The sequence below is a fragment of the Macaca mulatta genome, chromosome 13 (genome assembly GCF_049350105.2).
Source record: "Macaca mulatta isolate MMU2019108-1 chromosome 13, T2T-MMU8v2.0, whole genome shotgun sequence".
NCBI lineage: Eukaryota > Metazoa > Chordata > Mammalia > Primates > Cercopithecidae > Macaca > Macaca mulatta.
Genome location: NC_133418.1, coordinates 54,667,314 through 54,685,671, shown reverse-complemented (window position 1 = coordinate 54,685,671; position 18,358 = coordinate 54,667,314). Strand labels below are relative to the sequence as shown.

The window sequence follows — 18,358 nt, the reverse complement described above, 5'->3', positions numbered from 1 at the left end:
ACAAATATTTTAAGTTATTTTATATTTATCAAAGTGGTAACCATGGTAAAAATCAGAATTTTGCTGCATTTTCTTTACATTTTGCTAGGTTTCTTTATACTTATTTTGCATTTACACTGCTTTTAAAATACATACTGAGGGATGAAAGTATGAGGGACATCATAATTTTTCTATTGCTTAAGACTGTTAAATTCTTAATCTGGCCTCTAACTTCAGGAACAAGCAAGGAAAGTCAAGAGTTTGAACTTTCCAGGTCAATATTCATTTCTTCATTCAATAAATATTTCTTGAGGGATTAGTAAGTATCAGGCCTTTGCTCAGTCCTGGGATGCAGCAGCAAACAAAAGAGATGTGGTTCCCGGAGTTCAGTTTACTGAGAGTGGGTAAGAACAAGAACAGGATCTAAAGCCAAAAGTCTTATTGGAAAAGAGGCAAGATTCCACAGCCAGCAATGAAATGCCAATAGAAAAGCCCATATTCAGGGAGATGAGCTGGTTCAGAAAATGGTCTCATCCCCTCACTCACTTTGACAGGGGAGACAGCCACTGTGGTAGGTTGAATTCATCAATGTAAGTGCCCTCACAGACAATGCCACCATGAAACTGCCCCTTCTCTGTTCACAGCCATGTAACTATAAGCTATGTGCAAGATGTTGAAAGCTCCAAAGAAAAACACAAGATTTGAATTGTCTACTGACAGAAATTCTAGAAGGTATACTACACCAGAAGTGGGAAGTACAAAACCAACTGCCAGAGGCAGCTGGGGGATCCTCCCCCGACATTGTCACTACACTTCTCTGACACTGCATGAAAAGTAAAAATAAAGACAGAATAGGAAAGGGAAAATAAAGGGGAGCAGGGAAGAGGGATTGAAGAAGAGATCGGGTGAGATGGTCAGGCTACAGTCAGAAGCCTCGTGAGAGGAGTTTCCGATTTACGGTATGAAGCAGGCAAGACATGAAGAAAGGCTATGGCCTGATGTGTCAGAAAAACGAGTCACGGGCCAGGTGTGGTGGCTCATGCCTGTAATCCCAGCACTTTGGGAGGCTGAGGCAGGTGGATCACAAGGTCAAGAGATCGAGACCATCCTGGCCAACACAGTGAAATGCCATCTCTACTAAAAATACAAAACTTAGGTGGGCGTGGCGGCGTGTGCCTGTAATCCCAGCTACTCAAGAGGCCAAGGCAGGAGAATTGCTTAAACCCGGGAGGCGGAGGTTGCAGTGAGCCGAGATTGCGCCACAGCACTCCAGCCTGGTGACAGAACGAGACTCTGTCTCCAAAAAAAAAAAGGGGGGGCCGAGCAGGGTCGCTCACCCCTGTAATCCCAGCACTTTGGGAGGCCGAGGTGGGCGGATCATGAAGTCAGGAGATTGAGACCATCCTGGCTAACACGTTGAAACCCCATCTCCACTAAAAAAGCCGGGCGTGGTGGCAGGCGCCTGTAGTCCCATCGGGAGGCCGAGGCAGGAGAATGGCGTGAACCCGGGAGGCAGAGGTTGCAGTGAGCTGAGATCGCGCCACTGCACTCCAGCCTGGGCGACAGTGCGAAACTCTGTCTCAAAAAAAAAAAAAAAAAGAAAAGAAAAAAGAAAAATGAGTCATTCCAGCAGCTCAGCTCCAGCACGGTCAGAACGTGATGGCCATGGTAAAGGTGGAGAGCCAACAACAGCAACAGCAGGAGGTACAGAATCTATGCACAGCCAGCACAGTAGGGGCCTACAGAGATCTCAAAGTGTTTGACTTCTCTGGGCCTCAGTTTCCTTTATCTGAAAATGAAGATGGTAAGAGTGTACATTAATTACCTAGGACTGCCATAAAATTACCACAAACTACATGGCTTAAAACAACAGAAATTTATTCTCTCGCAGTTCAGGAAGCTACAAGTCTGAAATCCAGGTGTCAGTAGGGCCATGCTCCCTCTGAAGTCCCTAGGGAAGAATCCTTCCTTGTCTCTTCTAGTTTCTGGTGGTCGCTGGCAATCCTTGGAGGGCTGCAGCCATTCCTTAGCTGGCAGCAGCATAACTGCAATCTCTGCCTCCATCTTCATGTGGCCATCTTCCCTCTGTGTCTCTCTCTTCTTATGACAACACCAGTCACTAGACTAGGACTTCCCAGTTAAACTTCATCTCAACTTGATTATGTGTGCAAGGACCGTATTTCCAAGTAAGATCACATTCATAGGTTCTGGGGCAACATGAATTTTGGGGGATACTATTCAATTTGGTACAGAGCACCAACCTCCTAAGAAGTTTATACATGTAAGGTATTATACTTAGGACCATGACTGGCACACAATATGTGTTGTGTAAAGGTTGGCTACTCTTCTTCAACATCTCTGGCAGGTAGCTGTTGCCAAAAGGGTATGTAGGTATGTTCTGTTATGTAAGAATCACCCTCCCTCCATTTTGAGTCAGAGGCAAGAAACTGAATGAAACTAGAGTTCTGAAATAAGCAGATTAGGGCAGAGCTAGAGCACACGTTTATTACCATTCAGTACCCCTTATCAATATCCTAGCAATATTCTCAGGTTGGAGTGAAAAAATACCTGCTACAAGCACTTGTTTTTTGAACAACATAGACTTTATCATTCCAAATGAACAATGGCCCTTCAAAGCAGTCCCCTTGTTAGGATCTGCCTTGGAAGACCCTTCAAAGCCAGCCAAGAAGCTGCAGCAGAGAGACAGCAGTCTCGTAACTTACAATTCAGACTGTGAGTTCTGATCCCAAACTGTTTTACATGGTATATTCACCCCATGGTTTGGTAATGAAATGACCTTTGGCTGTATCCAAACATTAAATCCATTCTCTGAGATGGAGATTTGCTATTTCTGAGGATGTGATATTCAAAATAACAAGCCACTTTCAAATTAGGGAAGAGGAGAACAGATTAAAGGCTCCTGCTCTTACTTCTCCTTCTTTAATGAATGAATTTGGGACAGCTACCCAACTGAAAAAAATACATAAGGCGGGGCGCGGTGGCTCACGCCTGTAATCCCAGCACTTTCGGAGGCCGAGGCGGGCAGATCACAAGGTCAGAAGTTCGAGACCAGCCTGGCCAACACAGTGAAACCCAGTCTCTACTAAAAATACAAAAGTTAGCCTGGAATGGTGGCACGTGCCTGTAGTCCCAGGTACTTGCAAGGCTGAGGCAGGAGAATCGCTTGAACCCAGGAAGCAGAGGTTGTGGTGAGCCGAGAACACGCCACTGCACTCCAGCCTGGGCAACAGTGAGTGAGACTTCGTCAAAAAAAAAGAAAAGAAAAAAGAAATACAGCCAGATTCCAACCACTCTCTTCATATCAAAATAAATACCAGATGGATCAAAGATTTAAATTTAAAGATAAAAGATTTAAACACACAGAGTACTCAAAAAGAACAAGTAACTATTTTTGTAATTTTGAGGTGGGGAAGCATGCTTTTTCTTTTTTTTTGAAACAGAGTCTTGCTCTGTCACCCAGGCTGGAGTGCAGTGGCCAGATCTCAGCTCACTGCAAGCTCCTCCTCTAGGGTTCACGCCATTCTCCTGCCTCAGCCTCCCGAGTAGCTGGGACTACAGGCACCCGCCACTTTGCCCGGCTAGTTTTTTTTGTATTTTTTAGTAGAGACGGGGTTTCACCGTATTAGCCAGGATGGTCTCGATCTCCTGACCTCGTGATCCGCCCGTCTCGGCCTCCCAAAGTGCTGGGATTACAGGCTTGAGCCACCGCGCCTGGCCATGGGAAGCATGCTTTTTCTAAACATTGGTCTAGTAGCAGGAAAAATTATAAGGGAAGAGATTTTCTGACTACTTAAAAACGTAAAATTTGCATACAGAAAAAAAGCTGCATAAACAAAGTTGAAAGGAAATGACAAAATGGGAACAATTCTGTATTATATATGATAGTCGACACGTTAAGTCTTACAAATAAAAAAAAATTATTGGAAAAAATGTGCAGGCAAGGTGCAGTGCTTCACGCCTGTAACCCCCAATGCTTTGGGAGCCCAAGGCGGGAGGAGCACTTCAGTCTAAAGTTCAAGATCAGTCTGGGCTGCAAGAACCCATCTCTAAAAAAAAAAAAAATTAGCCGGGTGTGGCAGCAGGCACCTGTAGTCCCAGCTGCTCACGAGGCTGAGGCAGGAAGATCTCTTGAGCCCAGGAGTTCAAGGCTACAGTGAGCTATGATTGCACCACTGCACTCCAGCCTAGACAACAAACCAAGACCCTGTCTCTAAGAGGAAAAAAAAAAAAATTCAAAAGTCATGAATAACTGATTTAAAGAAAAAATAGAAAGGTCCAAAATACATCTGAAAATTCAACCTTTAATATTCAAATAAATGAAAATTAAATCATACTTATTGAGTGCTATGTTTCAGTTACTATTTATTCTAAGCATTTTACTTGGATTTATTCCTCACAATAACCCTATAAAATAAGTGCTATCATTACCTCACAATAACCCTATAAAACAGGTGCTATCATGCCTACTTTACCACGATGAAATTGAAGGACAGAGAAGGTAAATGACTTACCTAAGGTCACCCAGTTAGTAAATGGCTGAGTCAGAATTCATCCCCTAGCAGGCTGGCTCCAAAGTCACATTCTTAACCACTGTGGTACAAGACCATGTCTTACCTGTTAGATGAAGAAGACAAGAAATACAACACCCAATGTTATCAAAAGCATGGGAAAACAGGCAATCTCATGTGCTGCTAATATAAGTTTACATTCTTAAGGGTAGTTTGGCTCCATGAATTGACATTTTAAATATGCATACCTTTTAACTCAGCAGGTGAATTTCTTGGAATTCATCCTGAAGAGATAGTGCACAAGCATGTAGAGATGTATATATCAAGTGTTTATCACAGAATGCTCACAATAATAAAAATATTGCAAATAAAAGCCCAGTAAGTATACCAAATGTCCAACAAATTCATTCACTCAACAAATATTTATTGAGCATCAATGATGTACCAGGAACTGTTCTCAATACCAGGTATAGAGCATGGATAAAAGAAAAAAGGGCCAGGCATGGTGGTTGACGCCTGTATTCCCAGCACTTTGAGAGGCTGAGGAGGGAGGATTGCTTGAACCTACGAGTTTGAGACCAGCCTGGGCCACACAGTGAGACCCCCATCGTTAGAAAACATTTTTTAAAATAGCTGGGTGAAGCAGCACATGCCTGTAGTCCCAATTACTTGAGAGGCTGAGGTAAGAGGATCACTTAAGCTCAGGAGATGGAAGTTGCAGTGAGTCGAGATCATGCCACTGCACTCTAGTGTGGGTGACAGAGCGAGACCCTGTCTCCAAAAAAAGGGGAGAAACACTCATTCTATGATACAGAATGGGATACTGCCTGATTCTAGCATAATAAAACAATCTTTAAAATAAAAATCCCCGTCTTCATGGAGCTTATATTCTAATGGAGGGAAGTTAGGCAATAAGCAAATAAATGAGAAGAGTATATATCAGGTGATGCTAAATGCTATAGAGAAAAATACAGAAGGGAAGAGAGATAGGGAAGAAAGGGGGATTGTTATCTTGTTAAGGGAGTCAAAGAAGACCCCATTGATAACAGGTAAAACAAATGGATTAAATATTAGAGAATAATAGCAGTATGATATATCCACTCACTGAACTATAATTCAGCCCTTTTTTCTGTATTTATTGACATGAAAATGTCCTCAATCAAGTGAAATCAAGTGAAAAAAGATGATAAGACAGTAACAAGGTATGACTCCACTGATATAAAATAACATGTATATATATGCTCATATTCCAACTGGGAGAGTGGACCAACATCTAACAAGATTAATACTGAGTAAGGGTCCAGGCTGAGTGCCAGGCAACAGGATAAGCAGTATGTTTGTTCACACACCCATTCACTGATCCTCCTCCCAATACCTATACTTTGCTCCAGAAAGAATTTAAGGACAGCGAATCTACACACCCCCTCAAGTTCTTTATTTCTCTCATCCTTTCTCTCTTCTTCCCAGAAGCCAGGCCAGTGACAGTGTGAAAAACGTACATATAAAGGATGGAAGGAAACTTCTACAGAATCTGGATGGGATTCCTCTTATTTCAACACATAGGAAACAGGTCCTGGGAAGCACAACTCCTCCCTGCACACCTGCAGGATTTGAAGCAAAGCTACCTGACTCAGATTCCCTATTTTATCCCCTACTAAACCCAAGATGCCCTGCAGTGACAGCTGGGAGCAAGCCTGGCTCATCATATGGAGGTGACAGGCCACAGGAAGCCAGAGCTCTACCCTTGGTACACAAGGCCTGTATCTTTCTATGAGCAGAAATGACAGAGCCAAACCGTTTTTGGCCCCTACCCTGTCCTCTCATCCATGCCTGTACTCATAAGCTATCCTGGCTAAGTTAATTCATGCTCAACCCCCTATATTCACCGCCTTGCCCAGTTACCCCAGAGATTCACAGATTTCCCCAGTAAGAGACTAAGTGCCTACCAAGAAAGCTGCCTAGAGTGACCAGACATGTTAGTGTGATTCAAACATTTCCAGTCTTGGGTGAGGGTAGCCAGGGTTCAGATCTATCTGCTCTTATATATGTAGGAGCAGACTACACTTCTTGTTTGACCATAAAGCCACAAACAAGGAACTGGAAACTTTCCAAAGGCGAAATCCACATTGTTGTTGCCTGTATCTTTAGCCTGGGGTAGGGGGGGTATAGGCACACGAGTGGAGGCAGGGCACCCAGGGAAAGACTCAACTACTTCAAAACATTTCTCACATACTGTCACCTTTTGGACACCAACTATAAGCCAGGCTCTGTGTTAAGTGCTTTCATATACTACTGACAAAAAAAGCAAAATCACTTTTATCAAATATTCCTACTACGTGCTACTGAATTTAAGACGCCAAAAGCACATTCAGGTCCAGCTGCCCTGCCGATAGTTAAATATTCAGGCTTGATGTTAAGCAGAGGATAGAAACCTGAGATTCTCTCCTCAGGGTTATCACAGAAGTGTACATACTATCAAGTCAGATTCTTCAGGCTCCAATCTGGCTCCAGCTCTCTTACCTGTGCTTTCAGCAGGAAACATCACAAACACTCATGTACACATCTCAAGTCCCCAACACACTTGGTCTGCAAGTGGAAGAAATTTCCTGCTAGAAATGGGTACCACATGAGGTAGAAAAAACCAAAAGTAATCACACTTCTTCAGCAGAGGAACCTCTTTCTCCACTTTCATCTCTGCCAAATATGTATTTATTGAACAACTCATATTATGCTCATCACTACAGGATATAAGATGCCTCCTGCCTTCAAAAATTTACTCCATTAGGGAAAACAAAATCAACACATAGGAAGCATGTCATAAAAATAAGAGGACTTGCCGGGCACAGTGGTTCATGCCTGTAATCCCAGCACTTTGGGAAGCTGAGGCGGGTGGATCACAAGGTCAGGAGTTCAAGATCAGCCTGGCCAAAATGGTGAAACCTCGTCTCTACTAAATATACAAAAATTAGCCAGGCATGGTGGCAGGCGCCTGTAATCCCAGCTACTCAGGAGGCTGAGGCAGGAGAATCGCTTGAACCTGGGAGGTGGAGGTTGCAGTGAGCTGGTATCGTGCCACTGCACTACAGCCTGGGTGACAGAGTGAGACTTCGTCTCAAAAAAAATAAAAAAAATAAATAAATAAGAGGGCTCCAGGATTTCTAGTGCATGGAACAGGAAAAAAGAGATGCTGGTAAAACAAATGGAAAAGTATGTAAAATAAGACAAATGGTGGGATGTCCTGGTATATATAGCTATCTTCAATTTCAAATAACCACATCTCCCCTTTTTGGTTCCATTCCTAGTAGAGTGATATTTTACTTCAAGAAAAATCTCCAATACAAACATCTGAGACATAAAGTTGGGGATCATTCATAAGGCAAAAAGGAGTCTCCTCTTTGCTGTAAAGTTAACTAAGATATGATTTAACCACCCCTCAAACTATCCCTGTATCATACATACATACATACATACATACATACATATACATACAATGTTTATACCCAACTTTTCAGGATCACATTTATAAGGTGAAGCAAAGTAGTTTTAAAAAGTATTCAGGACAGGCGAGGTGGCTCACGCCTATAATCCCAGCACTTTGGGAGGCCGAGACAGGTGGATCACCTGAGGTCAGGAGTTTGAGACCAGCCTGGCCAACATGGTGAAACCCTGTCTCTATTAAAAATACGAAAATTAGCCAGGCATGGTGGCGCATGCCTGTAATTCCAGCTACTCAGGAGGCTGAGGCAGGAGAATCACTGGAACCCGGGAGGCAGAGGCTGCAGTGAGCAGAGATCGCACCACTGAACTCTGAACGCCACTGGGCAACAGAGCAAGACTCTGTCTCAAAAAAAAAGAAAAAGACACGTGCACATGTGTGTTTATTGCAGCACTATTTACAATAGCAAAGACATGGAACCAACACAAATGCCCATCAATGATAGACTGGATAAAGAAAATATGGTACATATACACCATGGAATACTATGCACCCATAAAAAGGAATGAGATCACGTCCTTTGCAGGGGCATGGATGAAGCTGGAAGTCATCATCCTCAGCAAACTAACACAGGAACATAATACCAAACACCACATGTTCTCACTCGTAAGTGGGAGCTGAACATTGAGAACACATGGACACAGAGAGGGGAATAACACACACCAGGACTGCTGGGGGGTGGGAGGTGGGGGGTGAGGGGAGGGAACTTAGAGGACAGGTCAATAGGTGCAGCAAACCACCATGGCACACATACACCTATGTAACAAACCTGCACGTTCTACACATGTATCCAGTTTTGGTTTTTTTGTTTTTTAGAATAAAGAAAAAAAATTTTATAAAGGCAATGTATCAGGTTGGGTGTGATAGCACATGCCTGTAATCCTGACACTTGGGAGGCCAAGACAGGAGGATTGCTTGAGGCGAGGAGTTCAAGACCAGCCCGGGCAACATAGCAAGAAGACTCTGTCTCTACAAAAAAATTAAAAATTAAAAAATAAAATATTTTAAAAGGCAATGTATTGATGAAGAATGGCTAAACTATGATGCATACATAAAATGGAATATTATTCGGCCTTAAACTGGAAAGAAATCCTATCACATGTTACAACATGGATGAACCCTAACACATGCTAAGTAAAAAAGCCCATCACACACACAAAAATACTGTATGACTGACTCTGTTTATATGAGGTAGTGAAGTATTCAAATTCATAGAAACAGAAAGTAGAATGGTGGTACCAGAGAGAAAGGAGGAGTAGGGCAAGTAGAGTTGTTGGTTAATGGGTACAGAGTTTCAGTTTTGCAAGATGAAGTAGTTCTGGAGATCTGTTGCACAAAATGTGAATATACCTAAGACTACTAAAACGTAAAGACTTAAAAATGGTTAAAATGGCAAATTTTATGTTTGTTTTTTACTATTTCTCATACACTTAAAAATGGTTAAGAAGGTAAATTTTATGTGTCTGTTTTTTACCACAACTGCTTTTTTTTTTTTGAGATGGAGTCTTGCTCTGTCACACAGGCTGGAGTGCAGTGGCGCGATCTCAGCTCCCTGCCACTGCAACCTTCACCTCCTGGGTTCAAGTGATTCTCCTGTCTCAGCCTCCCAAGTAGCTAGGATTATAGGTATGCGCCACCTCACCCAGCTAATTTTTTTTGTATTTTTAGTAGCAACTGGGTTTTGCCATGTTGGGCAGGCTGGTCTTGAACTCCTGACAAGGTGATCCACCCGCCTCAGCCTCCCAAAGTGCTAGGATTACAGGCATAAGCCATCGTGCCCAGCTCACAATTACTCTTTTTAAAAAGGTAATGTTCATATGGGGAAAAAAAAATTCAGCAACAGAGAAGGATATTAAAAAACAAAAAGGCCAGGCATGGTGGCTCATGCCTATAATCCCAGCACTTTGGGAGGCCAAGGCAGGTAGATTGCTTGAGTTCACGTGTTCTAGACCAGCCTGGGCAACATGGCAAAACCCCATATCTATTGAAAAAAAAAAAAAGAAAGAAGAAAAAAGAAAACTTTCAGAAACAGTATGGGTATATAACAAGTATACAGAGTTTCTCCTCTTTTTACATACAAATGCTAACACTAGTACACTAGCCATAAAAACTATTCTGCACGTTAGTTTTCTCTTAATGACAGATCTTGGAGATTGTTCCATACCAGCGTGTTTGTGTATATCTGTGCAATTTTTCTTTTTCCTGCAACCAACCATCCATCTTTTTTTTTTTTTTTTTTTTTTTTGAGACAGGATCTTGCTCTGTTGCCCGGGCTGGAGTGCAATGGGATGATCTCGGCTCACTGCAACCTCCGCCTCCCAGGTTCCAGCAACTCTCTTGCTTCAGCCTCCCAAGTAGCTGGGATTACAGGCATGCACCACCACGTCCAGCTAATTACTGTATTTTTAGTAGAGATGGGGTTTCACCATGTTGGCCAGGCTGGTCTTGAACTCTTGACCTCAAGTGATTCACCGGCCTCGGCCTCCCAAAATGTTGGGATTATAGGCATGAGCCACCACACCCAGCCAGTAAAAAGGTTTTTTTGGTTTTTTTGGTTTCTTTGGTTTTTTTTTTTAGAGGGAGTCTTGCTCTGTGGCCAGGCTGAAGTGTAGTGGCACAATCTCGGCTCACTGCAACCTCCGCCTCAAGTTCAAGCAATTCTCCTGCCTCAGCCTCCCGAGTAGCTGGGACTACAGGTGAGTGCCACCACACCCAGCTAATTTTTTGTATTTTTAGTAGAGACAGGGTTTCACCATGTTAGCCAGGATGGTCTTGACCTCTTGACCTCGTGATCTGCCCGCCTCAGCCTCCAAAAGGCTGGGATTACAGGCGTGAGCCACCATGGCCGGCCAGTAAAATGTATTTTTAAAGCAAAACATATTAAGGACTTTGCAGATCAATTTTGCACAGCTTTTCCCTCAACAAATATGTTCAGGCCAGGCATGGTGGCTCATGCCTGTAATCCCAGCACTTTGAGAGGCCGAGGCGAGAGGACTGCTTGAGCCCAGTTCAAGACCAACATGGGCAACATAGATCCCACCTCTGCAAAAAAAGAAATTAGCCAGGCATGGTGGCTCAAGCCTGCAGTCCTAGCTACATGGGAGGGTGAGGTGAGAGGATCACTGCCGCTTGGGAGGTTGAGGCTGCAGTGAGTGGAGACTGCACCACTGCACTCCAGCCTGGGTGACAGTGCTAGCTAGACCCTGACTCCAAAAAAAAAAAAAGTTCAGATTTCACTCTTTATATATCCTCCAGGAAAACTGAGTTAATGATTGATATTTTCTTTGGTTTGACTTGAGTAACATTTTCACCTCAGCTCATTTCTTTTTTTGTTTTTCTTCTTTTGAGATGGGGTCTTGCTCTGTTGCCCAGCCTGGAGTACAGTGGCACCACCTCTGCTGTCCTGGCATCCCAAAGTGCTGGGATTACAGGTGTCAGCCAACGCACCTGGCCAAGCTTATTTCTACTAGGCTGTATGTGTTGGCTTTATCAGTACCACAAGGAATCGTGGATACGATCAAGGAAATACATGAAATACACATCATCCTTTCAATGCTATGGTCACTCTTTACACTCTGCTGTCTTTATCAATGGCTTGTCAAAAGTATTCATTTTATTGTGTTTAACTCTGAGGAAATTGAGTCTCACTCTGTCACCCAGGCTGCAGTTAACCTCCACCTCTTGGGTTCAAGCAACCTTTACCTCCCAGGTTCAACCAATTCTCCTGCCTCAGCCTCCCAAGTAGCTGGGACTACAGGCACGCGGCACTGCACCCAGCTAATTTTTGTATTTTTTGTAGAGAGAGTGTTTTGCCATGTGGGCCAGGCTGGTCTGGAACTCTTGGCCTCAAGTGATCGCCTGCGTCAGCCTACCAAAGTGCTGCAATTACAGGTGTAAGTACAGGTGTAAGCCACCGTGCCCGGACTCTGCAGAAATTTTTTTTTGAGACAAAGTCTTGCTCTTGTCTCCCAGGCTGGAGTGCAATGGCATGATCTTGGCTCATTGCAACCTCCACCTCCCAGGTTCAAGTGATTCTCCTGCCTCAGCCTCCTGAGTAGCTGAGATTACAGGCGTCTGCCACCATGCCCGGCTAATTTTTGTATTTGTAGTAGAGACGGGGTTTCACCATGTTGGCCAGGCTGGTCTTGAACTCCTGACCCCAGGTGATCTGCCCGCCTCGGCCTCCCAAAATGCTGGGACTACAGGCACGAGCCACCACACCTGGCCAGAAATTTTTTTTAAGTTTTATTACCCAACTAATTTTTTTTTAAAGCATCTCTTTCACTTCAGTGTCTCTCAGTCTGCTGACTGGTTTTCTCTTTCTTTTATGGTAAATTGAATTTTTTTTTTTTAATTATACTTTAAGTTCTGGGATACATGTGCAGAACATGCAGGTTTGTTGCCTAGGTATGCACACTGGTTTTCTTTGAGGGAGCATAGTGAGGCAGAAATGAGGGCTCCTTAGATACATTGGGGTTCAAATACCAGTTCTGCCATTTCCAAGTTAATTAATCTCTTAGAGTAGCCATCCCCCAACCTTTTTGGCATCAGGAACCCGTTTCATGAAAGACAATTTTTCCATGGACAAAGGGGAGGGAATGGTCTTAGGATGATTCAAGTACATTACATTTATTGTGCACTTTATTATTATTATGTTGTAATATATAATAAAATAATTATACAACTCACCATAATGTACAACCAGTGGGAGCCCTGAGCTTGTTTTCTTGCAATTAGATGAGATGGGAGACAGTGACAGATCATCAGGCATTAGATTCTCATAAGGAGCATGCAACCTAGATCCCTCACTTCCTCAGGTCACAACAGAGTTCCTGCTCCTAAGAGATTCTAACACTGCCACTGATCTGACAGGAGGCAGAGCTCCGGCAGCAATGCGAGTGATGATTGTAAAAATACAGATGAAGCTTTGCTCACTCGCCCACCACTTACCTCCTGCTGTGCAACCTGTTCCTAATGAGCCACAGACTAGGGTTGGGGACCCCTTTCTTAGAGCCTCTGGGTTGTCACCTGTAAAAGAAAGGCGCTACCATCTATCTCTTACACAGGTGAAATCACAACATACGGTTGAAAAGCCTACTAGAATGCTAGGTGTGCTGGCTCATGACTGTAATCCCAGCACTTTGGGAGGCCAAAGCAGGTGGATCACCTGAGCTCAGGAAATCGAGACCAGCCTGGCCAACATGGTAAAACCCATGTTCACTAAAAATACAAAAATTAGCCGGGTGTGGTGGCACACATCTGTAATTCCAGTTACTTGGGAGGCTGAGGCATGAGAACTGCTTGAACTCGGGAGGCGAAGGTTGCAGTAAGCCAAGATCACACCACCGTGCTCCAGCCTGGGCAACAGAGTGAGGCTCTATCAAAAAAAAAAAAAAAGGCCTATTAAAGAGGAAACAGTGCTGTCTCTGTTGAACCAGCACTCTCTCAGAAGTCAAAGAAATGCTTCAAGAAGTAGTAAAGGACAAGAAGGAATCTGCCAAGTTGACATGAGAAAGGGGGTTTCTGGAAGAGGCAACAATACATACAAAGGGCAAGAGTTGGGCAGAGCCGCCAGGCACAGTGGCTCACACCTGTAATCCCAGCACTTTGGGAGGCCGAGGCAGGTGGATCACCTGAGGTCAGGAGTTTGAGACCAGTCTGACCACCATTGTGAAACCCTGTCTCTACTAAAAAAATACAAAATTAACCAGGTGTGGCGGCACACACCTGTAATCCCAGCTACTTGGGAGGCTGAGGCAGGAAAATTGCTTGAACCTGTGAGGCGGAGGTTGCAGTGAGCCGAGATCGCTTCACTGCACTCCAGCCTGGGCAACAACAGCGAAACTCTGTCTCAGTTAAAAAAAGAGCCACAATCCAACAACACAGATACTAACAAGAAGATAAAAATGTGGATTAGTCAACAAGTAGTTATTGAGTGCCTCTACATACTAGGCACTGAAGATACACAACCAGGAACAAGCTCCCTGCCTTCACAGAGCTTCAAACCCACCAGGAGAGAAAGACAAACAGTTAAGTGGTCTTATGTAAACAAATAAGGTGCTAACAGTTTCTTTATATACAGCGCCAAAAAAACCCTTCAAGAGGAGATAATGCTTACTTGACAATTAAAGGCAAGGGACAGGCTGGGCGCGGTGGCTCACGCCTGTAATCCCAACACTTTGGGAGGCCAAGGCGGGTGAATCACTTGAGGTCAGGAGTTCAAGACCAGCCTGGCCAACATGGAGAAATCCTGTCTCTACTAAAACTACAAAAATTAGCCAGGCATGGTGGCGCATGCCTGTAGTCCCAGCTACTCGAGAAGCTGAGACAGGAGAATCGCTTGAACTCGGGAGGCGGAGGTTGTAGTGAGCTGAGATAGTACCACTACACTCCAGCCTGGGTGACAGAGTGAGATTCCATCTCAAAAAAAAGCAAGGGATAGTTAATTGAGGCAAAATGCACAGTAAAGACTGTTCCAGGCAGAGGCTATACAGCATTGCAAAGGCTCTCAGGCCAGAAACCGCTGGAGAAGGGGTCAACGAACTGTGAGCAGATGAGGGTGCCAGGAGTAGGGAAGGAAGGGCCTGGGATGACACTTGAAAAACATGCAGGGACTAGATACTGCAGGATCCAAGTAAAGAACTCAAATCTCTTCCCTGCCCCTTCAAGGGTAGAGAAGTGGCAGAGTCCTGTAAGTCAAAATATCTCTAAATATGGTCTGGAGGACTGGGTGCAGTGGCTCACACCCATAATCCCAGCACTTTGGGAGGCGGGTGGATCACCTGAGGTCAGGAGTTCAAGACCAGCCTGATCAACATGACAAACCCCCATGTCTACTAAAAATACAAAAAAAAAAAAAAAGAAAAAATTTAGCTGGGTGTGGTGGTGGATTCCTGCATTCCCAGCTACTCTGGAGGCTGAGGCAGGAGAATCTCTTGAACCCAGGAGGTGGAGGCTGCAGTGAGCCAACATCACTCCATTGCACTGCAGCCTGGGTGACAAGAGCGAAACTCTGTCTCCAAAAAAAAAAAAAAAAAAGGAGAAAATAGATATCTTTGGCTAGGCGCAGTGGCTCATGCCTATAATCCCAGCACTTGGGGAGGCTGAGACAGGTGGACTGCCTGAGGTCAGGAGTTTGAGACCAGCCTGGCCAACATAGTGAAACCCTGTCTGTACTGAATATACAAAAATTTAGCTGGGCATGGTGGCAGGTGCCTGTAATCCCAGCTACTCAGGAGGTTGAGGCAGGAAAATTGCTTGAACCCGGGAGGCAGAGGTTGCAGTGAGCTAAGATTGCGCCATTGCACTCCAGCCTGGGCAACAAGAGCGAAACTCCATCTCAAAATATATATATATATATGATCTGGAGATGATGACTAGTGTCAGAATCGCCTGGGAGGCTGATCAAGCTGCAGATACCTGGTCACCACCCCAAACTTACTGAATTAGAGTATCTTGCAGTTAATACCAGGAATCTGCATTTTAAACAAATATCCAGCGCCCCCTCCCTCACCCTCATAGGTAATTCTGATACACTAAAGCTTCAAAACCGTAACTCTAGGAACAAGGATAATGAAGAAAGGCCCTTACTTGAAGCTGGCTGTCAATGTCATAATTAGAGTACTATGTAAAGTCAGAGTCAAGCTGAGCATTAAGTAATCTAGACAGAGCACTCTGAGCTAGGTGTGAAGGCGCACACCTATATCCCAGCTACTTGGGTGGCTGAGGCAGAAGGATCATTTGAGCTCAAGTTCAATGCTGTAGTGTGCTATGATCATGCCGGTGAACAGCCACTACACTCCAGCTTGGGCAACATAGTGAGACCTTGTCTCTAGAAAGAGAATCTGAATGAATTATGGAATTTGAAGGTCCCAAAGCGGGAAATAGAAAATAGAAGGCAGGACACTATAGCCATGGGACTTAAGAGAACAGAAGGAGCAAGTAAAGACAGTGAGCAGTCTCACGGAAATCACTAACAACAGTCATGATCTCCAGCTCTCTTAGGTTGGTTTTCCCAGCATGGCCCTAGGAAGGGAATGCAGCTCACCTCACAGAGACTAGATGACCAGGCCATATACTGCCCAGTCTGTGCACATAACCACTCCATCCAACCTTCAAAAGAGAACACACCCTTCCTCAGTAAGTACTCTATCTTCATGAATCCCCATCAGCCTGCAAAAGAGCTCTGAGCTACATACAAAAACATTCAGAACACCTCTAAGGGCCAGGGACTAGCGCTACTCCTCAAGACTCTCTACTTGGCACATCAGTGCCCCCAGCCCTGTCAAAATTTAAGAGCCAGGTCAGAAACCTTGATGCCCACTCCTACATACCTTCAGATCCCACCATTCGTGCACATCCAGCCAGTCTTCCACTACTTTTTGCTATGCCTCACGGACACAGTCCCGTACTATATTCTACAGAATACTTGTTCCCCAAAATTCAGAGAGAAATTCCACAGATTCATGTTAAACAGAGTCCTGAACTCCTAACGCTGCTGAGGCCAGCTCCTATGCCTGGTTCAGTGGGAGGAGGTAGCCTGAAGAGAGCTCACACTCCCTTCAACCTATCTGAAGGAAGCTCCAGCACTACTGCAGGCTTCTGTACACGCAACTTGTTTCAAAGATAAGGGAGCTGAACCTGATATATTTAAAAGAATGGATGATAGGCTCTTGGCAGCAGAAATTGAGGTGGGGGAAAAGTTAAGGTAGGATTTCTGGGGATTTCATTTTAAAGTAAAGAGCCCATAAAACACAAAGAAAGTAATATACACTCTCACTCAAATCCTTGTATGTCAACTAACTGATCCTTTCTATAATCCAAAAGCTGGTTCCAAACTAAAGAGGTAAGAATGCTAAAAGATGATTTAAGTAATCCCCAAGATTATTTATGACCCTAATCCTGAACTGCTTGCCCTGTTCCTTCTTACACTCTACTCACTATCCAAGTGCTCCAGGTTTATGACTTAATGATTCAGCTTCCTGCTTCAGCCTTGTCTCATCCTTCAGGCCTTTTGCTTCCTTCTTTGCTTAGAATTCTACTCCACTGTCAGTTATTCTGCCCTCAGCTACCTGAAGTTAATAATAAGCCTACCCAGATTCTCAACCTTTATCCTCAGGACACATGCTGCCTTCATGAGCAAGTCTTTTGTGTCAGGCTTACCCTGGTTTCATGGATATGACCCAATCATTTTAGATGGTTCATCCAGGCAAACAAAGGAATCAACAAAGATGGACGAAATAGGAAGAATGACAATGAACCAAGGGCCAGTGTTTAAAACTCACCCTGACATCCTAAAGTACACCTTCCTACACCTCAGGTGCTGCCCCCGATACTCTATCCCCCTCCCTAGTGCCCCACCTCAAAGGTCCTTCTAGCCACTGCTGATAAGCTTTGACTAGGAATTCATGGTGAGCACAACATAAGCTTATAGTCTAGTGAAGGACACAGACAACAAAAGAATTACAATACATATGATAATTAATGGCAAAGCATGCAGAGTTGTATGATCAAGGCTAATCAGGTGAAGTTATACCTAAGCTGTAACTTGGATGATGAACAGGAGATATCCAGGCAGTGGCAGAGCATTCTAGGCAGTGCCTAGAATGGTGTGTTCTAGGCACAGTGAAGAGCACATGCAAAGGCCCTGCAGCAAGCGAGCACATCTAAAGATATGTCATGAGCTGGAGGATGGGAAGGTCAAGATAGGGGACTGATACAGATGATGTTGGAGAGGCCAAAAGGGCCTAATAAGACAAAGGAAGTTGTTTTACTATTCACTTCACAAGTATTTATTGTCAATAATGTGTCAGACATTGTCCTAGATGCTAGGAATACAACAATTAAACAAACAATATCAACCAGGCACAGCGGCTCACACCTGTAATCCCAGCACTTTGAGAGGCCAAGGTGGGCAGATCATTTGAGGTCAGGAGCTCAAGACCAGCCTGGTCAACATGGTGAAACCTTATTCCTACTAAAAATACAAAAATTAGCCAGGCATGGTGGCACACACCTGTAATCCCAGCTACTGAGGAGGCTGAGGCACGAGAATTGCTCGAACCCGGGAGGCAGAGGTTGCAGTAAGCCAAAATAGAACCACTGTACTCCAGCCTGGGCAACAGAGCGAGACTCCACCAAAAAAAAAAAAAAAAGGCCGGGTGCAGTGGCTCACACCTGTAATCCCAGCACTTTGGGTGGCTGAGACAAGCAGATCATGAGGTCAGGAGATCGAGACCATCCTGGCTAACATGGTGAAACCCCATCTCTACTAAAAGTACAAAAAATTAGCCGGGCATGGTGGCGGGCACCTGTAGTCCCAGCTGCTGGGGAGGCTGAGGTAGGAGAATGGCAT

General features: G+C 44.3%; 1 protein-coding gene across 26 annotated transcripts in view; it reads right to left on the bottom strand.

The window, feature by feature from the left end:
- LOC106993001 (uncharacterized) overlaps positions 1-18,358 on the bottom strand; it is a 138,349-nt gene that overhangs the window by 96,346 nt on the left and 23,645 nt on the right. For 11 of the 26 annotated variants that reach the window (XR_013402727.1, XR_013402739.1, XR_013402728.1 and 8 more), the window contains exons 5-7: positions 8,879-8,973; positions 7,029-7,094; positions 4,512-4,614 (exon numbers count right to left, since the gene is read on the bottom strand). The gene's annotated coding sequence lies outside the window, so the exon portion shown is untranslated. Of the gene's footprint in view, positions 1-7; positions 3,240-4,511; positions 4,615-7,028; positions 7,095-8,878; positions 8,974-18,358 lie in introns of those variants that run through there. The other 15 variants (XR_013402742.1, XR_003722119.2, XR_013402745.1 and 12 more) reach the window with 9 other exon arrangements.